The sequence below is a fragment of the Taeniopygia guttata genome, chromosome 10 (assembly GCF_048771995.1).
Source record: "Taeniopygia guttata chromosome 10, bTaeGut7.mat, whole genome shotgun sequence".
Classification (NCBI taxonomy): Eukaryota; Metazoa; Chordata; class Aves; order Passeriformes; family Estrildidae; genus Taeniopygia; species Taeniopygia guttata.
Window position 1 is genome coordinate 5,073,670 of NC_133035.1, and position 22,093 is coordinate 5,095,762.

The window sequence follows — 22,093 nt, forward strand, 5'->3', positions numbered from 1 at the left end:
AGTCTTTCTGGATGACAGTGCAAATCCGTAGTTCTGCTTGGAAACAAGTGTCATTTCCACAGGGAGCCTAGACAGAATGTTTTTTTTCCCCTGAAAAACACTGTGATGAAACCCATGCTACATAAAACGTGGTTTTGATTTGAGGAGGAGGATTAGTGTGTCTGCGTCTCATAATTACTTATCTGTAGTGGCACACATATGGAACTGTTTTTCATCCATAAGCAAAAGGATTTCTAGAAAAGTGCTCCACTCCCAGTATAGGGGTGAAAAGCAGAAGCATTACAGAAAAGCAAGAGCCTGGGACTACCTTGTGTGCTTTTCAGCTCTTTGTTGGATAATTGCTGATTCCAATATTGTACTTTTCAAATTCAATCTTAAAATAAAAAAATTAAAACTGCCATTATAGGCAAATGGAAAAATACTCAATACATGGAGTGAATCTCTGAGGCACTAATAATTAAAGGTTGTTGCCAGGACTTTACACAGTGCTCTGAAAGTTTCATTGATATTTTATTTCATTCCTGATCAGCACGTGGAGTTTGGCCCATGTCAGGACTGATTTGGTGGGCTTCCAGTACAGAAGCCATAGCTTGGTTCAGTACTTACTGTGAAGAGGTTCGTGTAGGATCCAATGAGTGTTTAAATTTACTTTCTTTCTCATACTTCAAATTAACAGTTCCAAGGATTAATTTATAGGACTCAATGGTGACTACTAGAGAAAAAAAAAAAAAAAAAGTGGTCAAATTAAGTATGAAATGAAAATGTATTTTGTAGTTACTTGATGAGTCTTGGCATAAGCTTGGCTGCTCTTATTTCTAGCTAATCTAAGCTAACTGGTGATCAGTTTTACCAAGTAGGAAGGAAAAAGAAAAAGCTCAAGGGGGTTACACCTGCCAGGAAGAACCTGCCTGTCATTTGGGAGTGTGTTGGTTGCACAAGTTGTGTGAAAAATGACAAATGCCAAATTTTGAGCAGAATTTGTCCATCTGCGTAATTGTATTGAGGGTTGCCCTCATTCCTGCCAGGGCCAAGCACTGCACAGCTTTTGGTAGCTCAGTGTGAACAAGGCAGGGAAGCACTCTCACACCTAGAAGGAGAACCAAGACACACAAACTGAAGGGATGCAAATCCTTTCTCAGCTCCCAGCTGTGGTGTTTTGGGAATGTCTCCCACACCCTTATTTGGCAAAATCGGCCTGATTAGCCCCTGTCAGCAATCTGGACCCCTTTGTGTTGGTTGTGTTGCAGTTTGGGGGCAGGTTTGGAGCTGCCTCAGGAGTGCAGCTCCCAGCAGCAGTGCAGGGCTGTGTCCCCTGTGCTGCCCTCAGGGTCACACTGAGCCCTGTGCTGCCCTCAGGGCCACACTGAGCCCTGTGCTGCCCTCAGGGTCACACTGAGCCCTGTGCTGTGCTCAGGGTCACACTGAGCCCTGTGCTGCCCTCAGGGTCACACTGAGCCCTGTGCTGTGCTCAGGGTCACACTGAGCCCTGTGCTGCCCTCAGGGTCACACTGAGCCCTGTGCTGTGCTCAGGGTCACACTGAGCCCTGTGCTGCCCTCAGGGTCACACTGAGCCCTGTGCTGCCCTCAGGGCCACACTGAGCCCTGTGCTGCCCTCAGGGCCACACTGTCCCCTGTGCTGCCCTCGGGGTCACACTGAGCCCTGTGCTGCCCTCAGGGTCACACTGAACCCTGTGCTGTGCTCAGGGTCACACTGAGCCCTGTGCTGTGCTCAGGGTCACACTGAGCCCTGTGCTGTTCAGGGTGACACTGAGCCCTGTGCTGCCCTCAGGGCCACACTGAGCCCTGTGCTGCCCTCAGGGCCACGCTGAGCCCTGTGCTGCCCTCAGGGTCACGCTGAGCCCTGTGCTGTGCTCAGGGTCACACTGAGCCCTGTGCTGCCCTCAGGGTCACACTGAGCCCTGTGCTGCCCTCAGGGTCACGCTGAGCCCTGTGCTGCCCTCAGGGTCACACTGACCCTGCTGGTGGCACAGACCTGCAGTGCTGCTCAGGCAGGGCTGTCCTGGGGCACGGGAGCTTCTCCTGCACACAGACAAGGCCAAGGCAATGCTCTCAGCTGCTGCTGGCAGCTTCTCCTCTTTCCTCAGACTCCTGCTCTGATGCTGCTTGGTGGTCCCAGGAACCCCCATTTCAGCTCTGTGTTCTCCTGTCCTGTGAGAGTCCTTGATGCCAGGTATCCCTCCCCTCAGAGACACTTTCCAATTGTTTCACAGACCTACTGGGTCTTACTTGTTTCCCAAGTATGCTTCTTATCTTCCTTTTTAGCTCCTGGCAACATCTGCAAATAGGGAAACTTTTGGCACTGTCAGCTAATTGAAATTTCTGTGGGACAAAGTAGCCCCTGCTGACACTTCAGTTTAACTGCTTTACTTTCTATTGGCAACTTTTTGTTGTGTAGATATCCAGACTGTAAGAAATTTACTGCTTTTAAATGGAGCTTTAACTCAGAACTGCTTTAGGAGGGAACAAGTAATGTTGATTGATGATGCTGCTTAACACTTTCTTTGTGCTAATGCTAACAATTTCAAGTCAGAAAATATTTTTCTACTGTATTGCTCACACTTTGCAAATCTCTTTCTCTCCCCCTTACTACAGAACTCAATCAGATACTTCATAAATGTGATCCTTTCCCCTCTGTTCATCTTCCTATCATGAAATCCAGGCTTGTCCTTACTAACAGCTGCTTCATGAAATATAAAAAATTTACTTTGGAAAGCCTCTCTTCCCTTCCTTCCTCAACAGAAAGCCTTTTACAATATTGTTTATATAGAAGAACAGTTATATTTATTATTAGGAAAAATATTTTCCATGCAGAACGCCAGGCCCTGCCACTGCCAAAAGAAGGACTATTTGGTATTTTGGAAGGAGTCTTGAGAGAAGGTAAGACTATGGTTTATGATGAGGAAAACAATCAAGTGTCTGAAACATTCACTGCTGCAAAGGAGACCTTTGTGATGTTGTTCAAGACTTTCTGGATTGGGATTGCCCCTGCCAGGCTGCAGTGGACCATTGTGATTGACCACTACATTCTGTAATTACTAGCAGGGAGATTACTCCAGGAACACTAAAACAAAGTATAACAATGGCAGTATTTTTAGCCAGGAAAGTTTGTATTACAATAAAGAACAACTAGAATAGGTAACAACAGCAGCCACCTCACAATAGCACAAGCGTGGTACGTTCCAGATGAATGATCCTTCAGTGGCCTTAGCCCTGCCCTTCAGTCACTGGTAAACTGTGCTACCACAAGTGTGCTGCTGCTTTAAATCACACTACCCAGAGGTGTGAGAACTGTGCTAAGGTTTTACTGGGACAGATGTGGAAACTGATTTACCACTGATACTGAAGTGACCTGAATAAAGGGCACACAGAGTGGCCATAGATATCTAGGTGGAAAGGAGAAGTGACAGTATAGAACCTCTGAAATCTGCGAGTGTCTCATCAAAATCTGCTTTGGTAATGCAAAATTTTTAGACTAAAAATAAAATCTATCTCTTTCTTTAAATCCAGGCTGTCTTTATGTACCACCAAGTGACAAAATAGGCCTAATTGTTTTTTCATTTCTATTTTTTAAACCTCCAGCAGTCACCTTTAAGAATCTGACCCTTATTCTTTGTGCTAGGGAGATAATTATTCATTCTCAATTGCTATCCCTAGGACCAGTTAATGAATGCTACATAATGAACAGAAGTAGGGCAACTGGATGAGAACAATGCACAGGTGGGTAAGAAGACTTCATTTGGTGAGAAGATAATGAACATGAGAACTTGTGGTTTGTCTAAATACCACCCTTGCCTCCTCTTCAGATAGCTCCTGCATTGTTACTGCTCTTCCTCAGCCTGTCTTTCTACTTGTTAAGTGACAAGAGGAAGATGGTTACAAAGGAAAGGGTTCCTCAGCAGAGATTCAGCCAGAAGAGGATCCTATCTCTCTCTCTCTCTCTCAGACCCATCCTAAACATGTTTACTCTTATATGCTCTCCTGTACCTTGCCAAAAGAGGCTCATTCTGCAGAATCATCTCTGCTTTGCAGTGCCTGGTTTTATTATCTCTCTGCAAGACTTGTCCCTTTCTTCCTTAATAAAACTGTACCAAATCTAACTTTTGGAGGAGAAGACAGGATTGATTCTTGATACCTTGATTTCTGATGTTAGTACTGAGAGAAACAGCAGCTGAGCTGGCCCTGCCACTGCAGGGTTTGCCTGTACTGCACCGCTGCACTTTGCAGCCAAGTTTTACTGTGCATCTCAGGAATAGCAATCTCTCCCACTGGAGTTCCATGGCCCATCCACACACCCAGGAAGGTGACACTGCTGTCCAGCTGAGGAGGATCAATGTATAATACAGATAATATTTCCTGTGCCTGACAGCCTCTCCAGAGCTGCAGTTTGAGTCGCAGTGGGTCTGTGTTTTGAAGCCAGCCCTAGCTCAGGATGGGACTGGTGTTCTGTGAAATCAGCAGCAGAGGTAAATGACTCAGGGACAGGAATATTGGAGATGAACACAGAGCCAGGCAATTTGTTCTTTCTGCTCTGGGTTTTGTTAACCTGACTGACAAGAACAGACAGGAAATGGGGTCTGAAGGTCTCTGACTTGTTAAGTAAAGTATTAATTGCTTAGAAATTGCAAAATTTAGTTTAGTAATGTGGTTTCTGATATTCCAAACATGACTTGACCTTTTAAAATGTCCCGTTTGAACTGGAACAAAAATTAGTTGAGCTAGAATTTATCTGAGTGTGTCTTCCTGAGACTGTTTTTAAAATTTCACCTAAACCTGTCAAAGGCATGTTTAATACTCAAAATGGCAGAAGCCATAGCCAGAACAGCTTCCAGCTAGATATGTGGTAGGAACATTATGCACACCATTTGTTAATACAGGCACGTACAGACCAGCAATAATTCCAGAATCTCTGCCAGAAAGCTAATGAGAACATAGTTGGCCATAAACTTTCCTCTGACTTGGGCAAGGGCATATCTAATTCCAGTTGTCTCATGTCCACTAGCTGCAAAATGGAGGTATCAAAGCAACGGTGCCAGAATAAATTAGGATTTCTTGAGGGTTTGCAATGAGAGACTGAGACATGATAATGGAAGAAACCTGCCATGGGCTGTATTTGCATAGGTGTGTGTATGTTTTTCTTGAGCAAACAGGCTGGTTGTGGGTGCCAAAGAGCTCGCCACATGTGTGATGGGCTGATGAGGAAACACTCTGTATGTTCCATTCAGAGCATGTTTGAAGGGGGAAAACTGCATGCACGTATTATCTCCTCTGTAATAGTCCAGGGAAATGTGGAGAAATGGTGTCACACCCACACCCTCAAAACAGTAAACCTGTCAAAGGCTGCACTCCACAGTGCTCATGGCCCTGTTCATCCCAAACTAGAAGCCTTTTCTCATTGCATACCATCCTTTGGAATTGCAGTTAATTTTGTGTCTCTAAGGATTTAGGAAAATCCTGGTGCTCTCCTGACATGGGATCTCTCAGGCCTTGTCCCATGAAGATAGGGAGCCAAATCAAGAGCTGTTACTCAAGGACTCCCTGAATGGGGAAGACTTTTTCTTCTGCTCTAACCCCCCTTCCCTCCCATGCCCTCTGCTGATAGATGTTAAGATAAACTTTAGAACCTTTGTTTCATCTCCAACAAATCTCCATCAGCATTCAGCACTGCCAGATTCAGTGTTGCAGGGCACAGAAGTGCTTGGTGAAAATCCAAGTGCAGTCCACAGTGATAATCAGCTATTAAAGGCCTCCTCACAGTAAGCCTGCTCTCCTGTGGAGTGTGTTACCCAGGCTTCTCCAGCTCGGTGTGTCACAGCATCTTTGACTGTTTTCTTCATGTTCCAGCTGCAGCCTTGCTGATAAGTGAGCTGGAGGTGCTATTTGTATTCCATGTGTAAGCATGTTTGGAGCGTGCTTGACTATTCCTACAGGATACTGGCTTTTAGGGTCTGCTTGGACTTAGATGGTTGGAGGCTATAAGCCTTGGATTTATAGGAATTGTTATTGTGTTCTTATCCTCCACTGGTATTGGATTTATATCCACAAAAGTCATTCCCAGAAGGAATGTAACTAGATTTTTCTCCCAGATTTTTAATTTAATTGGTGATTGTTTACATGAGAATGCTTGCCAAAGTGAGATGATTTGGCAGTCCTCTGGAATGTAAAGGTTAAGTATATTGATTTCATCTTTTCCCAAAGGAGCTGTTCTTTTTGTGCAAAAGCATCACTGGTTTTGTTCTTGTGTCTGAAACTTTGTTTACATGGGTTTAATTGAATTCTGGAATACAGATTGTTTGCACTCTTGGTTTGTTAATAAATCCTGACATTCTCTGAGCAGTAATTCTTCAGTGCTTTCAATGCCATAAATACTGAAAATAGGGAAAAATCTGCCCTGCCATTATACACTCAGTTAATAGGAGTTATTTGTAGTGATGGCAGGATCTTAAACCCTTGTCTTAATGTGATCAATACTGTCCTTAGTTTACAAATAAGCATGTCTGAATTGTTAGCTTACAAACAATGTCTACAAATCATAATTATTTTAACATTAGCCACAAGCTTCTGACAGTCTCATCTTTTGAACTGTACATTCCTGAAGCAAAGTGAATACAAAGCCAGAACTGCTAACTTTCCTTTCAGAAATCACATATTTAATTTATTTCCCACTTATGCAAAAAGTTGGTGGAGTTTTGGATCTGCAGTTTATGAGTAAGCTGTTTGTCACCTCTCTGGAGCTGAACAGCATTTGGAACACCTTGGCTGGAGTGTTCTTTCATCTGCTGTAGTGTGGGTGGGCCTTGATCAGAGCAGCAGGTCTGGATGGATCACTGAGCTGCTGAATAGCCTGCTGAGGAGCTAAATGTCACAGCTCCTTCTGAACTGTGTGCTGGCCCTGCCAATACTGGAGCAAAGGAAACCCCAAAGAGATGATCTGGTAATTGCAGTTGAAATTGGTGCTGTGGATCTATCAATTTCTTTTTTGGTCACATCTTCTATTGACATTTGTTTTCCACTTTTTTTAAATCCATCAACAATTTTTCCTCAGTGATCCAGGTCCAGACAAATTGATTAATTTCATAGAGCAGAGGTATCCCAGCTGAATTCTAGTTCTGCATTAATAATAATAATAATAATAATAATAATAATAATAATAGTGATTTAGCTCCCGTGGGTCCGTTCTGCTGGTCTAAGTTGGAAGGAAGATAATAATGAAGCAGGTGCCCATCCCTGGGCTTCTGATCGTTCTCCTGCAGATCAGATTTCAATCTGATGGTTCAGAGTAAAAATTATTCCTACTGTAAAGTGCAGTTTGGATGGAGATAAATCAGAAGCAATTGTGATCCTTGTAAACTTAAATTAAGAATCCCTCTACTTCTCCTAGCAAAATGCTTCTTTCTGACATACCTCCCCAGCCAGGGACTCAGTGTTAACAAATGAAACTTCTCTGGAGATAGTTCTCATTCCTTCTTATCTTGTCAAAGTTGGCAATAGATTTCCTGATATTTTGTTTTTCTTCTCCGTCATTCCTGCAAGACTCGGTCTTAACTCAAGAATTTCTTTTGATCCCTACAGATCTTTAGGAAATTAATTTCAAATACTTGATGTTCCAAATACTTTTTGACGCTTTAGGGTATATTGCTGGAGATACTTTTGTTAGTTTAAAAAGCCAAGACCCAGCAGCTGCAAGAATTTATGCCCATTATGGAAAATCCAGCATGCTTTCTTTGCTATGGCAATACCAAAAGTCTGCTGGCACACCCGACTAAAGTACTTATAACCATATAAAGGGAATGCCTTTTAGGAATTGGATAAAAACACAGACATAATATTTTCCATCAATTAGATGTTGAGAAGTCCCAGACATACAATGCTGCAAGTGAAATTAGATGCCTTGGGAAACCTATTCCAAATGGAAATTTAATATGTGGGATCCTGACTCAGTCACCACTCCCTCAGTTTTCTACCCTCCCAAAATATATTTGGATATGCTAGTAATGTAAATATAGCAACATTACACCCAGTAAATACGCACAGATTGGATCATGCGAGCTGCACTAAATGCAGCTATAGACAAACCACAAAGCTGTCTATAAAGTATTTTAACAACTTGCCAATAATGCACATTTGCCGAGTTTCCTATGTTACTGCAGATGTGCAGTGCTACTATTTGTGGAATCCTTTCAGCAAACTGTGTATTATTTATAAATGGAAAATGAGGGAGTTTATGGTAGGCCTTCTGTCATAGTTGTTTGGCACATGGGAATTATAAATAGGACAGGGTAATCACTGATGTGCTTTGCATTTGGCACTGTGGTCATTTCTGACCCAAAGAGAAGCCACAGGAGATAAATATATGAAGGTGCCTACCAGCTTTTTTTTTTGTGTGTTAAAGTATATTTTCTGCTTCACTCCCTGCTTAAGCTGCAAGCTGAATGGAGTATTTTGTTTTACATAGTTCTTTAACTGCTCCCACAGCATGGTTCTTCTCAAAACAGTTTGTCCCTAAGTGTTTGGGGCAGCTCTCTATTAGAGGAGTGAAATCAGCCCATCATTATCAGTGCCACTTGCCAAAGGTGTTTGAGAGCCATCCTGCAGGATGTGCAGGTGAAGAACTGAACACCCAGAGTTGTTGGGCTGGGCTGATGCATTTTGGATGAAATCTGAAATAAATGCTCCTGAGTGCACAATGAAGTCTTCTGCAAATCACGTGCAAGAGGAAATGTTCTCTGAACTCTGTGGAAAGCTTGCAGGCCTGGTCTGCAGAAACACCAGGAACAACACAGCACCCTTTGCTTCCTCCTGGCCTACTGAAGGTGGGAAAGAATTGCTGATGTTACTGGTGGAGCCATTATTCTCTTCGGCAACTCCAAGTGTTTTTGTTTTCTTCTCACATCTAATTCATTCAATTTGCAAGTAGTTTTTTTTTTTAACTTTTTAAACACAATCTGTGATCTAGTTTTATCCAGTTCTGCCTCTTCTTTGACTTTTTTCAATGATAGCTGCTTTCCTCATTTGAATTTTGTTGGCAGCTGTATTGATTGATGTTCCTGGTAGAATAGGATCCAGCTGTCTTCACTTAAGAGCATTGCAATGCAGGACAAACACTTTAGGCTGTGTCATCCATGTAAACAGTCTGTGCTTCTAAAGCTACATAAATCCATCCAGAAAATGACAATCCATGCTTGGCTTTTGCTGTGCTACAATGTGGACAGAACATGGCTCTGGGTTTTTTGCCTAAATCATTGCAATCAGCTAGCAAGGTGATATGCCAGGCAGCGCTTTAATGAAGTATCATCAAGGAGCCAAATAAACATCAAGGTTGCCAAATAAACAGCTTTTGAGGCGTATGCATATCGTTATTGTGGGAAATGTTTCTACTAGTGTATTAGATAATAGGTGCAATTTGAAAAAAGAACACGCAGTCCTGTTCCTCTCCACCCCTTGTGCACCCTTTGGGTGTGGGCATAAAATATTGAAATGTGTAGCTCAGCACATTTTTGGTTCATCTGGCTAAAAAGAAGTTGCAAAGCAGCATAGATTTTCTTTTGCTTTCCATCTAGATCTGATGTAGCAACCCAGTACATTCTTTTTCTTAAGTGGGCTTTTTTTTTCCTCTTCCTTCTTCATATTTTGACACTGCACTTATGGGTAGTGCACCTTTGTGACCTTGTAACTGCTAAGCCTTTTGCATGAAGCTGTTTTTGCAGATGCAGAGAACAAAGGAAATTACCACCTTCCAGGTGTGCACATGAAAGCGCAGGTCAGGTATATAAACAGTGTTGTTAGCTGAGGAGTAGAGTGCTTACTCAGTGGGAGCCCATTTATCCATGTTCTGATGGGGTTTATTAATTATTAGTACATGGCAGTTTAATCTGTAAGTTTGGGGCTCCCAGAGGTGAAAGGCTCTTGCTTTGTGGTCATTTCCTGAGCCTGCACCAGGTCTGTACCACTTCACAGCAGAGTTTCTACTTCGTGCCTCCACTGGCTCATCAGCTATTCCTGGTGGAGCAGATTTCTTTTCATTTCTGTAAAGGTGTTGCCAGCACTTTTCTATAGGGAGGTCAGCTAGGAGAATGACCAGGAGAGCTTAAAATTCCCTAGGATGAGTGAAAAAAGCACTCTAAATGGCTCAGTCTTTTAAAAAAATCCTCTATAATGAAATATTCTCAGGCCAGAGAAATGCATATACAGGAGGAGTGCAACAGCTTGCTCTTTATCACTAAAAACTGCAAGCTTCAACATTGCTTTTGTTAAACATGGTTTTTTTATCTTCCTATCCAATCACCCCCTACCACCAGGCTTTAAAATTCTTTTTTCTCTGGTCAGAAAGCTGGTTCAGATGCCATACCTGTGGTTTCCCTCATATTCTGGATCTTTTCATAGAACTTGGTTTCCATAGTAAATGCTTTTCAAAAATCATATGGTTCAATAAAAGTACTCTGCAGTTCTTTATTTTATAAAGGAGTGCTCTCATTAACTCACTGTTGAATAACTCTTATAACCTCAGATCTGTTTGAATTCTACTCCAAATGTTCCATTACAGGCCATCTGACACCTCATGAAACACATTATAAGCTCCATTGCTAAGTTTCTGATCTTAAGTCTTAGTCCTCAAACTATTTTATCATACTGACATTTGAACAAAATATGCTGAGACAGCAAATGAGGATTCATATTTAGCCATGAAGAAACCAGGAGAAAGGATTGGTTGGTATTTACTGTTCAAAAAATCAATACTTTCCAAACTTCCTAGAGTGATGCAATGAGAAGCTTTTGTATTCTTTGTGTTACCTCTTTTAATTTTGTTTTGTCAAGACACCACCTCGTTTATTTTGGGAATTAGAGAGGGGAGGATGGTGCACCACAGTTGTTCAGGGGGCCCTGCTGAACCTGAACACAAGCCATGCCACTGACAGCACGGGGTTGGTTTCACAGATGTGGGGGAGAACTCCCCTAAGCCAGCAGCTCCAGTTTAGAAACAGCAACTCAGCCAGAGACCTGATGAAATCAGGGAGTTGGTGGCAGTCCTGCCCCTCATTTCTGCATGTGCCTTTTGAGCATCACTTCCCTGCAAGCCCCAGCTGCAAATGCAGCTCTCAGAGGGATGCAGCTGAGGTGCACGTGCAGGAGTGCTGTGCACACAGAGTGGAATCACATCCTGCAGCGCTGGCTGATGCCAGTGGGGAAAGCACAGCACAGTGCTCCCACCAATCCCCTTTGGCAAAGCTCAGGGTTGCCATAAAGCAATAACATGCTAATTCATGCTAATATTGATTTGTCCTAGTGATAAGGGAAAAATAATTACCCAGAAGTAAACTAATCACATCCTTTAAAAAGGCAAGGTACTGCTTTCAGATGTGACCTAGTTGTGTTTGGCTTGGGGTTTTATAAGAGCACTGTGAGCACCAAGACACTGTAGTGTTGCTGTTGCCTGATCCTTGCTCTTGTGAGCCCTCTGTACTCCAGCAGTTCTTCAAAAACTGCTTTTGCCAGTCCTTGCCTATTGATTACTTTATTTTCATCAGTTGGGAGAATAATTAGGCCTATTTCTAGTGAGATTTTTCACCTGGTTTAGCAGAGCGAGAAGCATACAGGCATTCTGCTACTCATGCTACTGGTGTCTTTTAAGTTTGTTTTTATGTCTTGTTGCATTTCGGATCACATCAGTAATCTGTCACATCTCCAGCAAGAAGTATACGAAATGTGGCAGAACATTATTTCACAATTTTGGGTGATCGTATCCTACTCAGTATCGTGGCACATAAAAAAAATCACCAAGAAATTACCATAGTATTGGTAGGACTAACTAATGTCAAGCTGGTGCTTCCTTAAGTTGTCCTTCTATTTTCATGAGAAAACAAATGTGCAAAGCACCTAAATGGCTGGCTGGGAAATAACTTGAATCAGCAGTGCAAGTAGAGAAAACAAGTATCTGAGCCTTCAAAGAAGGAGAAATGTCTGTGACAATATGTAGTTATATGGTTGTGTGATCATCAGTGCTCACAAAGCATTGGTGATGCACCTCTAAAGTCATAGGTTTTGGTACAGCAGGAGGAAACACATTCTGATTTTCTGCTGACAAAGACAGCATCTTTCTCACTTAAGAAAAGGGCAGGCCTGTCTATCATCACCATGCTGGCTGCAGTCCCCATGTGAACCCCAGCTGCCTCCTCTTTCATACATACCACTGATCCTGCATGGATTTTTGGGGGCAAGTATGAGAATTAGTTCTTGTGTCAGGGAAACTGGGTTGTCTTCTTTTTGTTTGTTTGTTTGTGGCTTTTTTGTTGTTTTTTTAATCTTAAGTAGGCTTTATAAATTTTTCCTTTCAATTTCATCATATAAAAATTCAGTGTATTTTTTCCTTCTTAGTACTGTTAAATGTTTTGCAGGCTTAATTTAAACATAATGACTGCCTGAATACATTTGTTTTCTTATTTGGTTGACAAAACCAATGAAGCATTTACATTGCAATGCCTTGGCACGTTTTCAGTTTGGGATCACTAGACAGCTAAAGAGGAAGGGCTTAAGTCTGTGAAGGTGAAAATAATGCACTTATTTTCCCCTTATGAAACTGCACATATTGCTCCTTGCAGAGTACCAGCCCTGCATGCAAAAGTCTAGCATGGAATAAATGCTTTTGTGTAGCTTTGAATGCTGTATGGCATGACCAACATTTATACAGATGAAGCAAGAAAGACAAGATTGGGAAGAAATAAGTAAAGTGCCCAGAGCTTTGGAATGGTGTGTTTTCCCTGTCCTGGGTCAATGCACATCTGGAAGCCTCCTGTGGGTCCATGGGCCCCCTCAGGGGCTGGTGGCAGCTGATCCTGCTTTCTGAGCAAAGGGGCATTAGGAAGAGGAGGCATTGAGGCCCCAGGAGTGGTTACTCCCTTCCATTAACATCCTCCTCAGAGATCCTTAGGGGTCTCTAGAGATAGGGCATTGTGCAATTTCTCTCCTTTTCAGAGGGGGCTCCAAGCCCTTGGCTGTGTAAATGGGCAAAGATACCGAGGATCCAGAATTACCTCAGTTTTTCCTTCTTTGTGTTGGAGAAAATATTCCCAGCTCCAGAATCAAATACAATAGAATAAAGTGGCCCTGCTAGCAGGGTTTGGTGACCCTTGCTGTGGGATCTACAGCATTTTGTGGGACGTTGGCAGACCCACCACAGGCACCCACACATTCCCAGGCAGCTGCCTGCACTTGCTGCTTGTGTCCCTTCTGTCCTGGCTATTGCTGAGCATTCCTGGGCCCTCCTGTCATGCCCTTGACTTGGAGTCAGAGCTTTCAGGTTCTGTTAGCTCCAGCTTCCATTTGCTACTTGTCCCTGTTTCCCTTCTGTACTGAATGGAAATGCAGCAGATGCAGCACAGATACTGAGGAGAGTCAAGAAGCTGTCACAGGGAATACTGCATTTTCTCATTCCCTCGAAACTGAGGCTCAGAAAGAGTTGTCTGGTGTTTCATGTTGTTCAGAAATATGCTAGAGGAAAATGTAATCCCTAAGTAATTGCTTCTATCAGAATACCCTTTGATTTTTACCATATGCCTCTCCTCTATGATTTTTCAAAATTATTCAGCAGAAGGTTGTGGAGAAAAATGAAGATGATTTATGAGTAACAATAGCTTAAATCCTCTCTATTTTTCACATTGAGGTAGTTTGCCACACCTTATCTCTTTCACATTGGTACTTCCCCTCCTGATACCAATTTCTGTTAATTTTGTATCATATTAACTATCTTCAGCAGCGCTTCAGAAGCTTCCTCCCTCTGCATTTTGATGCAGATCTCATCAATATCTCTGAACTTCAGTTCTTTTTCACCTCCTTTTGGAGTGTTCTTCTGTTAGAAGTGATCCAGCTTCCATTTATCTCTTAATTTGTTAAAAAACATTGCCATCCATTCACTGAGCACATTGCAGCCATTTAGTCACATGCCCAGAGGCTCCTTCCACCCCTCACCTGCCTGTCCTCAGCACTGGCAGGCTGGCACTTGGATCAGTCAGCTGGAGAGCTGCTTCTGGCTGCTGTAGTTCTGGTCAATAAGAGAATCTTAACATACCTTGATCTTGTACACCCTTTTTTTCTCTTTCATTTTTTTAAAATTTCCTTCCTACTTCTGTGAGTAGTTCTTTTCTTGAGCTTTTCAATTTTTGGCAGGTATTTCATTTTTTACTGTTTTACACCCTGGCTCACACATGTCTCAGTTTTACCTCACTGTTGCAGATATTTCAGAACACCCGGTTATTTGTATGGAGTCTGTAGAAGAACAGTGCCCTGACATACTGGATGGAGGCTGTGCATCCAGAAGTGTGAGAGTGGCCCCTTGGGTTTTAGCAGGGCAGCTCAGATAACTGCAGGCTGTACCATACCTGCAGTTATCATGCAGCTTCTTGTGCATTGTGTAATTGAAGTAGTTTGCTGAACAAATGTAAAGTATAAAAGCTGTGATGATGGACTTGAACTGAAAATGCAGATCGATTTCAGTGGTTCATGCTAGAGAGCAGATAAATTACTCTTAAAATAACAAAAGCACTGGTTTGTAGAAACAGACCCCAAAAATGTCAGTAAAGACTTTTTTAATTACTTCAGAAGTCAGTTAAAAAACCCCAAATGTTTTGTCCTTTAGGTAAAAATTGATAGAATCATTAAAAGCATTGTTGAATTATTGGACATTTAAGAACTCAAACAATGCAGTACTGAAATTGAAGTGTCTCTGCTAATTGTAGTTTGTAGAGTACATGCTTGCAATACATGGGTTTTGGAGTGAAGAAGTTTGTGTATGTCTTAGAACCTGACCAGAGAAGTGTGCTGGAGAACAGCTGCCCTGTGCTAGAGGCACCTCCCCAGCTACAGCAGCCCTAAAGTCAAGATTAACAGCTCTTCAATTAGCCTTGATTCTATTAGAAATGTCCCTCATATTTCATGCTCTGGAAGGGGATATGGGAACGAATATCATAATGTTTCCCTGTTCTTTGACAAGCCTTTCAGTAGCCCTGTCAAAGATACTTTAAAATGGAATTGAAATAATCAGGAATGATGTGCCTGTGTAAAAAAATGCTTGGCACTTTCTTTTCTAAGATGGGTGTATGGTAATAAGGTTTAAATTATGAGTTTAAAATTATTCTTATCAAGCAAGTGCTGATCAAATTACTAAAACAGAAAATGAGAAGGTTTCTAAATCCTTCCCGTTTTGCTTTCTAAATAGGATAAAAAAAATACTGTCATGAGTTAAATTAATACAATTGCAGATTATAAAACCCAATTTTAGATGAAGCAATAGATGATTCTCTATTGGTGTTCTGTTCTATGTGCTTTTCTTTGTAATCAAATTTATCAGCTTAGAATACTGCACTCCCCTTTCCAAAGTGAAAGATAGTTCTGTGCAGGTGTTCTCTTAACTTGGTGATCATTAGCAAAACAGTGCTCTCAAATAATTACCTTCCTTTGTAAGTGAATCATCTTATTATTTTGCTTCTATTAAAGTCTGGTATCTTTCAACAGTGTCACGTTATCATGTCTAATAATCAGAATTATGCAAAGGAATTATCTGTATGGATTTCATGCCCAGGAACTGTATCATCGTTTATTTACCACTCTAAGTAGGTATGCAGTGTTTTGTTTGTTTGAAGTACAGTAGTTGAAGGTGTATTGACTTTTGAAAATAGATCATTAAGATTTGTGTTTTCTTTAAAGTTGAAGCCTTAAAAGCCATAATCAGCTGCCATTTATTTTTTTACTAATGGTATCAGAAGTAATGAATTTTCTTTGGTAATTTCAAGAATGTAATGGTGCTGTGGAGGAAGACATCAGGAGTGAGAGCTGCTGAAGTGGCTTTAAAGTTTGAAGAAGTGAGAAATGAGAGAAATTAGCAATGATCTATTAGTACATGAGCAGAGAATATGTTTGACTTGCCAAAGTTTCTGTTCTGGAGCTCAGTATTAATCTGAGGTGGAACTGGAGAAAATGCTAAACACAGTATTTATCCCCTCTCTATTAAGCATTGTGCTGGAAAAGAAATGGTCAGACAGGCTTAGAAGCCCATATAACTGTGGCCTGAAGACTTCATTCTGGAGAGAGTCCTAACACGGAATTTTAGTTGTCCTAGAAAGCATGTCTGCTTCTAAGCTTGCATTTTGCATTGGGACATAGAAAAGGTACAAGATCTATAGTGCAAAGCTGTATAAATAATGTATATGCTCACAGGAGCAGGAAATATGCTGCTGATCAGACAATGTCAGCTTAGATGAATCCTGTCCTGAAAGCTGTACTTTAAATGTAAGCAGTAAACTCACTATTGACATGTGGCACTACCAACTGAAACATCAATAGTTATAAAAAGAGTATTTCATAATGCAGAATCATTGCTTGGTTTGCTTGGCTGGACAGATGCTTCTACTTTCCATGAAAGAAAAATAATTTCTATATCAGTTCTCTGAGTGCCCAGAATATCTTATCTGTCCCACTAATGCTCACATTTTTAATCACATTGTTGAAAATGGGCAAAATTTGCTTGCTGGTCTCACAGAATGTAAGAGGGAGGTTTGACTGTCACTGGGCATGACATGGAGCAATTGAAATGTTGACATTTTTACAGCTGGTCTCAGGTTACTTCTGCTCAATCTGGGACTGGGTGCAACACAAATTCCTTCTGTGGAACATCCTCATCCCATATGTGAGACTGCTTCAATTGTTCTCTGGCTACTTGACTTAGACATCATTACCAGAGTTTATGGGCAGAAAGCACAACTCTGGCTGCCTGTAGATTAACATTTCTCTGGTTATTATTAAGAATAGCTGAAGCATTCCATTTGTTCAACAGATTGAGAGCATTGCCATAAGCAGCAAGGGAAGAAAAGAGGCTGAAGTGCTGTGAATGCCCATGGCACATGGAGTGGCAGAGGATCCACTGGGATATGCCCATATCATCTTGATTATTGCACTATATCAGAAAAAGGCCAGGAAACTCCAGGGTTCCTCTTGGTGCTGCATCTGGCCAGACACACTTGTGAGGAAACCTTGGCTATCCCTGATGATGCAAAAGAGGGAAGAAAGGGAAGCCCAGGGATTTAAAAAATGGCAAAAACCTGTTACTTATCCATGGTATGTAACTGTCTAATGATCTAAAGCCAGTCATCAATTTGCTGGGGGTAGTAAATGCTCCAGGCTGGTCTTGGGCATCCCCGTGGGCATTGCAATTCTTCTGTGAATGGCCGTATGCACAAAAGTTTGGGAAATGGACCTAACACCTTGTGAAACCCAGTTGTTACCCATAAAATTGAATAAAAATTCTATAGACCAAAGGCTTTTCAGGGAAGTGAGAACTTTTCTAATACTGCTAAGGTATTTTTCAGAAAGGGACCAAAGCACTTGGAGGTTCTGTCTACTCTCAGCAGGCCTCTTGAAGGCCCCAGCACCTGTCCAGCTGACAGATCTCTGCATCCAGGCATCTGCTCTCATCTGGAATTAAATTATGACTTAAATTATGAGTTAAAAATGGTTAGGCTTAAGATGCTAGATGTTGGTAACTGAGCAGCTTTGCCCACTCTGTCTCTGTGCTACAGAAGCTTACACCAAGGTGCTAAGGAGCAAAAGGAATCAGGGAGATTCTAAACTACGCTGAAGATGTTCCACTACAACCAGCATGATTCTCTCTCAGTTGATTTATAGGAAAAGGTGGTTCTTTGGAGAGCCTGTCTATTCTGTGGCAAGGATCCTTAAACAAGGGTCTAGTAATTACTTCTTTGAGGATAATTAGTATCTTGCTGTTCTTTGTGCTGCTGCCAATCAGCAGTTGGTTTATACCCTGTCTATTGACTTTTCCCCACCTAAAGGGATATACAGAACAATACATAGCTGCAGTTTTTGGAAGCAACACTGGCCAAATAACCTGGTAAGACTGTGCATGATAAAGAGAGCTCTAACAGCTTTCAAACAATTCCTGCTTTTTGGCAACATTAATGTCAGGGTGCTGCAGGAAGATTTGATCCTTCAAAACTGTATCAATGAGAATCTTTCTGGGATCAGACATGGACTCTGCAGTGCCGGTTTGATCAGTAATCCAATACTAATCACTTCATCATGCCCTTTTAGGTGTAGGCAAAAGGGAGGGGCTACCAAGTCCAGTTTGATCTATTTCTTGACAATTTTGTGTTCTTTCCATGGCCCCATTTGCAATTGGTGGCAGATGATGAATTGGTGATAATCTCATCTTTCTAATCACTCTATTTCCAAAGTGTGCTGCTGTTACCTTAGATTCTGAAAAGCAGCAAATATGATAGCCTTTCAAGATGAGAGGAAGCTGGGTGAAAATTCAGTTGACTAGATCTTTAAAACCTTTTGCTACTAACAGCATGCCTAGCTGATAATAATAAAGGGCTTACCTTTCATCCAGATGAACCCTAAAACATTTTGTCAACTCATACTTCATTTCACCAGGTGCAGAACTGCAGCAGCTGTTTGGCGAAGCACAGCAAGCAGTTCAACAGTTGGGGATAGCAATGGACTTAATTGGGAGTTGTGGGGTAGTCTCTAAAATGACTTGATTAAGATATATAGCTGTAGGCCCACGAGGCACAGAAGGAACCTCCTCAGCAGGAACTGAGGCAGGGATTTTGTCTGAAGCAAAATGGAATGATTGCAGGGTCAGCATAGTAGTAATTTTAAATAGATGAAAAAGAGGCAACTTAATGAGGACAACCTCAGTTAGATTCATCTTCAACAGTGTGCTACTTGGAGGGCTAGAAATAAATGAAGACTAAAACACCACTAAATCTAGAGGGGGATATGTATTAGGGAGCAATCATTTTCTTTTTGGGGGTGTTGCATATAACAGCTGGGAGCCCCTTAAAAATTGATTGCCAACAGGGTGGACAGAATTGTGAACTGTGTTTTTAAAGATTATCTAGAGCTGCAGTTTCCCTATACTTGGTTTTGGGTGTATTTGGTAAACAAGGATGTTGTGATCACTGCATCTGCATGTTTCCACATATGGCTGTTGTTGAGTAAGAAGGCAAAAGCAGAGTGTTCTGATACTTGGAATTTGTTGTAGGCTTTAAACTCTGGTCACATCTAGACCTGCAACACTAATACAAGCTGGGAGCTGAATGCTTCCTGATAGTAGGACATGTGATTGGGCTGCAGTTGCAGAAAGGCTTTGCTTTCAGTATCACCTGCTGCTTCCCTTTTACCAGCAGCTGTTGTCACCATCTCTGGGCAGCGCTTAACTCCTCAGAGGAGCTCTTTAAATGTTGAAAAGAAATATTCAACATTTTCCATAGTTGTTTGAAGTCCTGAAAAGTACTTGAGCATTTCTGAATGTTACTGCCTATGTGAATCAATATAAGATTTCCTAAACATTTTAAAGAACTTATTTCATTGTAAGCCTTTGAAGACTTCAGAAAAATAATTAAAAATATGCATGATTATGTGGATTTATACTGCCAGTCTAAGCACATAAGTGAATATATATATGTAAACCTAGCTCTAGGTCATTTTAAAAGAAGTGAAGAAGCTGTCTTTGCTAAAGCTGAAAATGTGGAGGCTCTGGATGATTTATTGAAGCACTCCTATATCACATTTCCTTCCCAGTAAGTAGGTTTTCATCTCCATGGGAGAATGCAGCATGCAGCCCTTGACCTGCAAGAAGTTTGCATGCAGTTGTGTTTGTAGCAGTGATAGAGCAGTGGGGAAATGCTGTACCTCAGAGTGGTTTGACAGCTTCAGCTTCATAACAACCCTGTGTGGCTAAACCTCCTTCAGACATGGGGTGATTACATGACACATTTTATTTTTAAGAATGCTCTTTTCCTCTGTGTTAGGTAGGGAAGAAGGGTGGTGGTTGTGCCCCATATTTATTATTCAAATCTTAAATTTTAGTGATAAGGAGGTCTCAAAATTATTCCTAAATTAAGCCTAACCATGCAGCTTAGGCAAGAATGCAAAACTTGACCCAGCAGTCTGCAGAAATGCTCCCCACTCACATTTCAAGTCAGAACAACATAAACATCTTTCTTTAATTAGTTGCATTTAAACTACTTCTGTTTGGGGCTGTCCTTGGAAAAGTAGTTAGGAGTAGTTGTTGGTTCATCTTGGAAGCTGAATTTATTACTTTGCTCAGTAGGTTTAAAAAGAGGTGGAGGAAGCTTCTCAGTGTTTTCTATCCTCAATTAATGCTGTCTCTTGCATTACCAGTGCTAATAGCTCATAGGTGTTTCCCCTTTCTCTGTTAGCAATTGAAGGCTTCTCTGTTTTGCAGCAGAGTTGAAAAGATTTCTAGAAACATTTGTTTCCCTCAGATTGTTGCAGAGGCTTGTGGTTAGGCTGGCAAGCTGAACACCTTTTATGTCAGTACAACACAGAGCAATGCTTGATAAGGTTCCCCAATCTGTTCCCATCCCTAAAGCTGCAATCTAAGGTTTGTAGTTCCTGGATGTTTGGGTGTGCTCAGGCTGTGCCACAGTGGCTCAAAGATGAGCACGTGCTGTGGTCAAGGTCTATTAACAGGCCACTGCTCAGTCTGAACCACTGATAAATGCATTTAACATGTTCAGGAGGTCTTTGAATGCAGAAATCAAGGCAAGAATTGAGTGTACCCTGAGGTGCAGTGTCTCTCCTGTGAAGAGTTTGCAGTCTTCCAGTGTTTCATGGGTATCTATCAAAAGCTGAAGGAACAGGCAGGATAGACGACAAGCTCTGGAAGCTGGGAAGCGTTCCTATCAGTCAAATGAAACCCTGCTGCACAAACAGTGAGAGCAATTGCCTGTCAAGTGTACTGTAATGCTCAGCTCAGTATTATTTGACTGGCACATTGTGTTGTCACTGATACCGTGTCTGAACTCCAGTGAGACTTTCACTGTTGCCGTCGTTTGGTAAATGGGGAAGGAAATGGATTTTGGATGGAGTTTTTATGATGAGGTCAATCGGAGACAGAAAACCTAAGTGCGAATGGATGTGTTTACATATTCAAAAGTCAGCAGATTGCTTTAGATGGGATATTGATAACAAATAATAAACTATTTTAGGTATACTCTTCTCACTTAAACGTCTGATGATAAATCTTCTATAATTTTATGAAGTAGCCTTTGTAAGGCATTTGTAAAAATGCAAATCTGTGTCATCTGCTTATTATTGAAGCCGTTTAGCACATCAGATGTCATTCCAGATTACCAGTTGCATTTCAGCTGGACTGGAAACAAATCCAGATCAGTAATAATGTAACGCTGTGTACCTTAAGGTTAAATGTCTGACAAGACAACTAGTGCTAATGGTCTCTGACATTTTTCAGGCCATAGGTCTGACATTACTAGCTGTGTCAGAGTAAAATGTTTACAAAGATCTAACTCCACATTACAATGCGTTAAGACGTCATTCTTCTCTCTTGTGCATGCTCCAAGCTTTCTGGCTGCATCTAAATTCCACGGTTGGCCCATGTGTAAAAGCAGCATCTTCCAGGCCCTGAAGAGCTCTGAGCACCACTGTTGGTGGGATTTGATTCAGTCCAGAATGCCCTGTAAAGTTTCTGTTCAGCACATTGCAACTTTACAGCTTGTAAAGTTTGTGCTCATGCAGGTAAAACTCCACGAGCACAAACCCATCTGGGACCAGGTCTGCCACTGTAAATTTTCTGAGCAGTATCTCACTATACATGTGCTATTGGTAGGAATAGCTTAATGTAAGCAGAGCAAATACAGACGGAAAATTTTATGACAAAGATATCTGCTGAATTTATGCTACTGCAGCAGAGTAGCTCTTGGAATTTTTAATGTTTTTTGAAATAAGGAAAATTTAAAACAGTATTTTGCATTAATGGGGCTTGAATGACTAGACTGATAAATGGTAAGTACACTTTGATCAAATCCCGTTTGAATAATATCATAATGTACTAAGAACTCATTAAAGAAATAGGTAAGAATTAGCCATTAGGGGTCATTTAACAGTAGATTGTTTCAGTGTCCTCATCTCATAAAGGCTTTCTAAATATAGGGCTTTGTTTCAAATATTAAGATGGTTCCTCTGGCTTCTGTTTGTAACTATTTTCCCTTCTTTTCATTAAATACTTACATTCTGGTTCAAT

The 22,093-nt window shown here is 41.5% G+C and overlaps 1 protein-coding gene across 5 annotated transcripts in view; it reads left to right on the forward strand.

Moving 5' to 3' along the window:
• Window positions 1–22,093, forward strand: part of RORA (RAR related orphan receptor A) — a 354,582-nt gene that overhangs the window by 260,528 nt on the left and 71,961 nt on the right. The gene's annotated exons all lie outside the window — the stretch shown is intronic.